The sequence below is a fragment of the Camelus dromedarius genome, chromosome 13 (assembly GCF_036321535.1).
Source record: "Camelus dromedarius isolate mCamDro1 chromosome 13, mCamDro1.pat, whole genome shotgun sequence".
Classification (NCBI taxonomy): domain Eukaryota; kingdom Metazoa; phylum Chordata; class Mammalia; order Artiodactyla; family Camelidae; genus Camelus; species Camelus dromedarius.
Genome location: NC_087448.1, coordinates 55,359,615 through 55,366,723, shown reverse-complemented (window position 1 = coordinate 55,366,723; position 7,109 = coordinate 55,359,615). Strand labels below are relative to the sequence as shown.

Below are 7,109 nucleotides of genomic sequence, written 5' to 3'. Positions count from 1 at the left end.
GTATTTAGTCAACCACATTTGGCTTCACACAATGATTGGGTTGTTGCCTGATCAATTTGTCTGTTCTGTTTACCACCTGCCTAGTTGGGTCACTTCATCTGAATCCTTGGTGACACTTTGGACCATCTTGTGAGACTTTCCAGTTGTAACTCATTGGTTCAGGGTTTTGGGGTTTTTTTTTTTTTTTTTTTTTTTTGGTAATTCTTTGGTTCAGGTTTAAATGGTTCTTCCATATCCCCCTGAATCCCAGCTTTTTGTTTCTTTCACATTGTGCTGTGTCTTTTAACCACATCTCCCCTCCCAGGCCCTTTCTCTCCTCATGGAGCTATTCTCTCTTGGTGATTGCATTCCTTTACTTAAGTCTCTGTAGCAGTGATAGGAATCTCCCAGTGTCAGTGGCAGTGACAGGGGCCATGTTGCAAGTTCAAAGCCAGGAAATTTGCTCTGGTGCCTTAATATGGAATAGGGAGGACTGGGCACCGATTTTTCTATTTCTGACTCACATTTAGCATTCTGTAAAACTGCTTTCATAGTGTGGGTGGTTAAGAACATTGACTTAAGTTCTGTCTTGAATAGTCTTGGACAGTTTATTTCACTTCTTGTGCCTTACTTTCTTCATCTGTAAACTGGCATCACAATGGTACTTCATTTGTGGGGTTGTCCCAAGGATGAACAAGCCACGAGTGCACAGCACTGAGGACAGTGCCTGGTCCAGAGTAAGCGCCACTGAGTCTTTGCTTTCTTCTGATCGGCTGCTCTTCTCTTTTCTGACTACTTCCTGTGGTCCCTCCAACCATGATCAAATCATCATTTAATTCCCCCATATCTTATTTAGATAACATCTGTAGCTAAGGAGTTCACAATGTCCAAGTACAGGGTTCGTAGGTTGAAAACTGCAAAACATTGATGAAAGAAATCAAGGAATATCTAAATAAATGGAAAGACAAACCATGTTCATAGATGGAAGACTCAGTTTAATAAAGATGTCAGTTCTCCCCAAACTGATGTATAGGTTTAATATAATTCCTATCAAAATCCCAACAAGACTTTTTAATAGATGTATAGACAAGTTTATCTTAAAATTTATATGGAAAGACAAAAGAATTGGAATAGCTAAAACAATTTGAAAAAGAATCAAGTGAAGGAGTCACTCTACCCAATTTTAAGACTTATTATGTACTATAGTACTCAAGAAAATGTGGTATTGGCAAAAGGCTATAAACATAGGTCAGTGGAACAGAATAAATAATTAAGAAAGAGAACCACACAAATATGCTCAAGTGACTTTTTTTTAACAAAGATGCAAAAGCAATTCAATGGAGAAAGGATAGTCTTTTCAACAAGTGGTACTGGAGCAATTAGATATCCATGGACAAGAGAAAGAAACAAACAAATAAACAACAAAAAAAACCCCACCCCCAAAACAAAAAACCTTGAACTAGACCTCACACTTTAAATAAAAAATTAAACTCAGGATAGATTATAGATTAAAATATAAGACAGATATAGGATCCTTCAGGGGTCAGAATGAGAAATTCCTACACGTGACACCAAAAGAATGATTCATTAAAAAAATCAGTAACATGGACTTCATCAAAATGCAAATTTTTCACACTGCAAAAGACTATAAAAATGATAAAAAGACAAGATCCAGGCTGGAAGAAAATATTTGCAAACCTGTTTCATCCTTTCTTAACCTTGAGTCCGAAGTCAGACTATGATGAAACCACAGAAAACTGGATATGAAGTGATTAACACCGGTGCCAATGAGCTGCCGCTTCCTGGGAATTATTTAAACACTGTGTCTCAGGATGTGTCATGGTTCGGCCAGAAGGGGCCCATATCCGTCCAGACTGAGAAGCGACATCCAGTTCACAGAGCACTGGCAAGGGAATCAAAGGCTTTTGCAGATATCAATTCAATAAAGATGCAGGACTTAAAAACAACACCTTCAGCAATTGTGTAAACAAAGCTAAGGAGTCAGCATCATCAGCTCTGAAGCAGGAAGTGAGTATTTCTGCAAAGGCAATGAGGGAAAATCCGACTTAAGTCACAAGAGGATCCCTGGAATTTGCCTGTGCCACACAGCGGCAGTGTCCCGGTCCCAAGTGAGGACAAACAGGAGTTTGACGCCAGAATCCAGTAGGGGTCACCACAAAGCAGCCTCTGAATATTGTTCTCATTAACACATGTAGGCTCAGCCATCTTTATCAACTCCTCTCTTCATCTTCATAAATTCTCGAGTTAAAGAACACATCTGGGTGGACTCTCTGAACAGGGTGGACCTGAGTGACTCTTAAGAGTGGGCAGAGCCCTTCTTCACCCCATGCACTTTTGCCTTTGTGTCTGTTACCGAAAAATGCCCGACTCCAAACGCAGGCACGAGGAAGCAAGGCAGAAGGGGAAACGGGAGAACTGACATTTACCCAACTCTTGCTCTGTACCAGGTTCTTAGCCGTTTCATTAACGTTATCTGCAATTCTGACAGGTGGAAATTAACTTCATTATACAAATAAGGACACTGACGCTTGCAGAGAAGGGGCCAGCAGAGAAGGGGCCGACTTGGCCAGAGTCACAGCTGGGAGGCTCTGCAGCTGGACCCCACCCATCTCGGAGCTGGCGCTGCGCCACCGCCTGTAATTCAGTTTCTGACATTTGCAGCCGCGCAGGCTCCCCGCTCCACGCTGTCGGAGCCTGCAGAACCGGAGCTGTTCCTCCGATGGGCAAAGTCATTTCTCAACACAAACAACAGCCCTTTCGTGGAAGGTAGCTTCACGGGGAAGAGGTTTGGAAACTCCTGCAGGAAATGACACATGTATCAACGGAGCACAAGCCCTTCGGAAGGCAGCACGGGGAAGTGTGTGGCCCTGGCAGTCCCTGGTTATGGTCCAGAGCGTCCCTCAGAGAAGGGGCAAGGGAATCTCGAGTCCCTGGAAGAGTGCATGTAACAATAGCTTCCTTGTTCTGTCTTGCGACCCCTCCCTATCCCCGACCCCCATTATCTAATTTAATCCTTGTTTTCCAAAAAAGGAAGCAGAGTCTCCGAGAGTGTAAGGAAATTGCCCAGGCCACACCGCTCCTAAAGAGCAGAGCCTCTCAGACTCAAGTTTTGTCTCTAGGACTCACGATTTCTCTGCTCTGCTCAGACCCAGCTCTTCCCAGAAGAGCCTGTTTGTCCTCCCAGAGTTGAGGTTGTGCCACCAGCAGCCTGGGGGCTGGCCACCTCTGAAGTGTGACTTTCAGAGACACTAAGGGGGCTGCCTACTGACCCCTAGACTCTCCCTTACACTTAGTTCCTGAGGCTTGCATTTTTTTTAACAGGGAGCAGATCCTTTCATTCCATAACCAGAGAAGTTGCAAAATGTGAATGCTGATACAAAAGGTAGTGGCATTGATTTAAAGTTGCACTCAAGGGAAAATAGGGAGCAGAGCCAAAAGTGAAGAGCCTGGGCTTTGGAGTCAGAACTGAATTCAAACCTGGATCTACCAGATGTGAGCTGTGTGTCCTTGGGCTTGTTGATTCACCTCTCTGAGCCTCAGATTCCTCATCTATAAAGTGAAACTTATGCTACTTACCTCTAAGGATGAGCATCAAGATTACATGAAAAGTGCATGGAAGTGCCCAGTTCAGGGCCTGGCATACAGTATATGCTGAATCAATGAAAATCATTCTTTCTATGACCATCACAACTTCTCAGTACTTTTGAGTTCCTCTCAAGGTGTGATCATACAGAAGAAAGAGCAAATGTGATTAGCTGACTTCAGCACCACCGTTCAGGAGCTCTGTAATCTTGGGCACATCACTTACCCTCTTAGCCTTAGACCCCTTGCTATAAAACCAGACTATTGTGAGGATGAAGTGAAATAACGTATTTGAAAGTGCTTTGTAACACAGGCAAGTCTGGCAGTACACAGGTGGGGTGTGTATTTGAACGTGCAGGGTGAGTATAGAGTGGCTTTAGTTTAAGATTATCACATTATTAATCAGAGTACTAATCACAGGTCATAGAATGTTGATAGCAGATTCTTGCTGGAGCTGTGAAGAAGTTTCTTCTTAATGCTATGTATCTCTATTAGAGTGTGTGTGTGTGTGTGTGTGTGTGTGTGTGTGTGTGTGTAAAGACACACATACATTTCCCAGACGTGTGTAATAATATGTTGTATGATTATATCAGTCTGATTACGCATCAGAGAAATCCAGCGGTAGGTTTTGAAGCACTCCCCTCAGGCCAGTCTGGGGACAAGTGCTGCTGTACATGCTGACTCACAGAAATAAAACATGACACTGCAGGCTGGGCCACCAGACACCCAGGTGGAGCTCTGAGGACATAGGTGGCTCTGAAGGCAGCGTGTCCCTGAACGGGAGATCTAAAGCAGCCAGGTTGGGTATGAAAACATTCACAGACACGGGCTGTCAGAAACCAAATCTGAAAAAGCCGTTGGAAAACTTCCCCAGACAAAGAAGTTCAGGAATAGGCTTCACAGAGTGGGATGCGCCTTTGAAGTTGTCTGCAGGCAGAGCTGGGGCTGCGCTTCTGCTCTGGGGTCCTGCAGCCCAGCCTTCAGGATCCTCCCAGAGGCTGAAGGAAAAGCAGTGTCTCCCTTCTACTCTCTTCCGCTGGCTAAAGCAATGCTCTCAGTGTTCATCTGTTGGCCTCAAGTCCTTGAGCTGTGTTTTACTAGCGGATGCTCTTCCTTCCAGAGAATTTGCCAGTACGGCCTGGCATAGCGAGCAGTTTTACTCTGGAGGAGTAAATACAACTTTGTAGGATGCAAAGAAGTGCAAGAAGGGAAAAACGCAGATTGTTTTCTGGAGTTATTGGCCAAGGGGATTTAGTTAGCAGCTATCAAGCTCTTAAAAATATGAAAATTAATTAAATTCAATTTGATGAATGAGAATAATCATTTCAACAGGCTACCATGAGAAGGAGCCCCCTACAGAAGGAAAACAAGCATTTCAACGCTACAGGTGCCTTATTTAGAGGAGTGCTGAAATGTAAAAAACATTCAGGTTTTGAAGTGAATGGTACTGATGGTAGTGAAGTGAGCCCTGAAGTTCCTGGAACAGAGCAGGATCCTGTGAGGCCTTCCTAGGAAAGAACCCACCACCACTGCTGCCATGTCCTTCGCCTGCCTCTTTACATTAAGAAAAAAAAAATTAGCAAAGAATAAATTTAATCAGAGAAGTAAGAAAATGCAGAAGCAAAGGAAAATAGTGAAACACAACAAAATAATAGTTTAGCCAGTAAACAAAATCAAGGACCTTTAGTTCCTCCTCAAGGGCCATAAATAATATTCTGAGCCATGTTCTTTGAGCTCTTTTACAGACACTGAAACCCCCACCAAGTGGAACAAGGTAACCGCATGATGACCAGACTGTAGCCATGACAAAAGCTGCTCCATCTTGCACAATTCTGAGAACTAACCTCAAGGAAGTGGGAACAAACGGACCCTGAAGTTGAAGGTTAACTTACTTAAAACAATCAAGATGATGCTGATCAAACCACCGTATGACCGACTTCAAGATGACCGTCGGAGCTGGCTGTTCTGTTCTGCACGCAGCGCCCTCCCTCTGCCTTCCCCCCCTTGAAACTCCCCTTTAAAAGCTCTTGCCCCCAGTCAACAACAGTGAGTTGGTTCTTTGGGACATGAGCCCCCACTTCTCCCCAGGATTGCCAGTTTATTCAGTAAAGCCCGCTTTCCTTCTACCCAACACTTGTCTCTCAGTATTGGATTCTTGAGGGATGAGCAGCTGAACCTGAGTTTGGGAACAGTCCTCCCTGCAGCAGGGCTCCTGCTCCACACCATTGGGTCGGTTCTTACCTTCCACCAACTGGGAGAGCTCTGATCCCCAGAGGTTTATCCTTCTCCAGGTTCTCACTTCCTCTTACTGCTGTAACAAATCACCGTGACCCTGGTAGCTTCAAACAACACGAGTTTGTTCTCTTTCAGGTCTGTAGAGCAGAAGTCTTGATGTGGGTCTCATTGGACTAAAATCGAGGAGTCAGCAGGGCTGTGTTCCTTTTGGAGACTCTAGGAGAGAATCTATTTTGTAGCTTTTTCCAGCTTCTAGAAGCCACGCCCATTTCTGGCGAACAGCCCCCTCCCCCATCTTCAAGGCCAGCAGTGGAGCAGCTTCAGAGCCCTCTTTCACGCTGACCCCTACTTTCAGGTCAGCACACGTGCATTTAGCGTACATAAATTCGTCCAAACCCGTGGAATGTACAGCACCAAGAGCACACCCTCAGGTAAACTATGGACTTGCGATAATAATGATGTGTCCATGTAGGTTCCGCCGTTGTCACAAATGTACCATCTGGTGGGGGAGGCTATGGATATCTGGGGAAAGGGGGCATATGGGATATTTCTGCACTTTCTGCTCGGTATTGCTGTGAAGCTAAAACTGCTTTAAAAAAATAAAATCTTTAAAAAAAATTCTCTTAAGGGACAAATAATCTGTGTAACATTTGTGAAAATGTTAGAAACTACTGCACTCAACTCACCCCATTTCAACTTTATATCCTGAGAGCTGCATAAAGTCCTGCCCCTGGAGGGAGCTGAATCCACAGCTGAAGACAGGAAGGAGATCAGGGTGTGGTGAGGTTTCCTGCACTTCATGGTCACCCTCTGTGACAGCTCAGAGCAGAAGTGGGGAACCGGAAACCAGCACCATTCAGCCCTGTGCCAAGTACGTCTGTACTGTCCCACTTCAGACTCACAGTGACTCTACGAGTTAAATACTAACATTTCTGTTTTTAAAATGAGAAGAGTAGGGCTCAGAAAGATTGAGTAACTTGCCAAGCTACAGATCGAAGGGTCTGGATTCAAGCCGAGGTTTGTGTGGGTCCAAAGATCATGCCAGACTTCTTTGCCAAGTCACAAGTGTGGAGAAGGTGGTTCTTTGTGGGTGTTCTGAACTCTGGGTGTGCAAAACAGGCAGAAAAATGGACCTCTGCAAAGCAAGAGCAGTCTCAAGGGAAGTTCACTGGTGAGAGAGGCCTCTCACACTTATAAAGGATTGGTTGCCACTAGAGGAATTCCCGACTCTTGTAAGATCCCAGTGGTCCCTGTAGGCTCTGCGGGGAAAGGCCACCAGACCCAACCAAGCA

The 7,109-nt window shown here is 44.8% G+C and overlaps 1 long non-coding RNA gene across 1 annotated transcript; it reads right to left on the bottom strand.

Annotated features, from left to right (window-relative positions):
* Positions 1–233: 233 nt before the first annotated feature.
* LOC135322779 (uncharacterized) lies at positions 234–5,953 on the bottom strand. The gene is made up of 3 exons (XR_010383617.1): positions 5,824–5,953; positions 1,678–2,797; positions 234–893 (listed from the first exon to the last, which is right to left on the bottom strand). It is a non-coding gene; the product is annotated as an uncharacterized LOC135322779 (long non-coding RNA).
* Between the last annotated feature and the right edge of the window lie 1,156 nt (positions 5,954–7,109).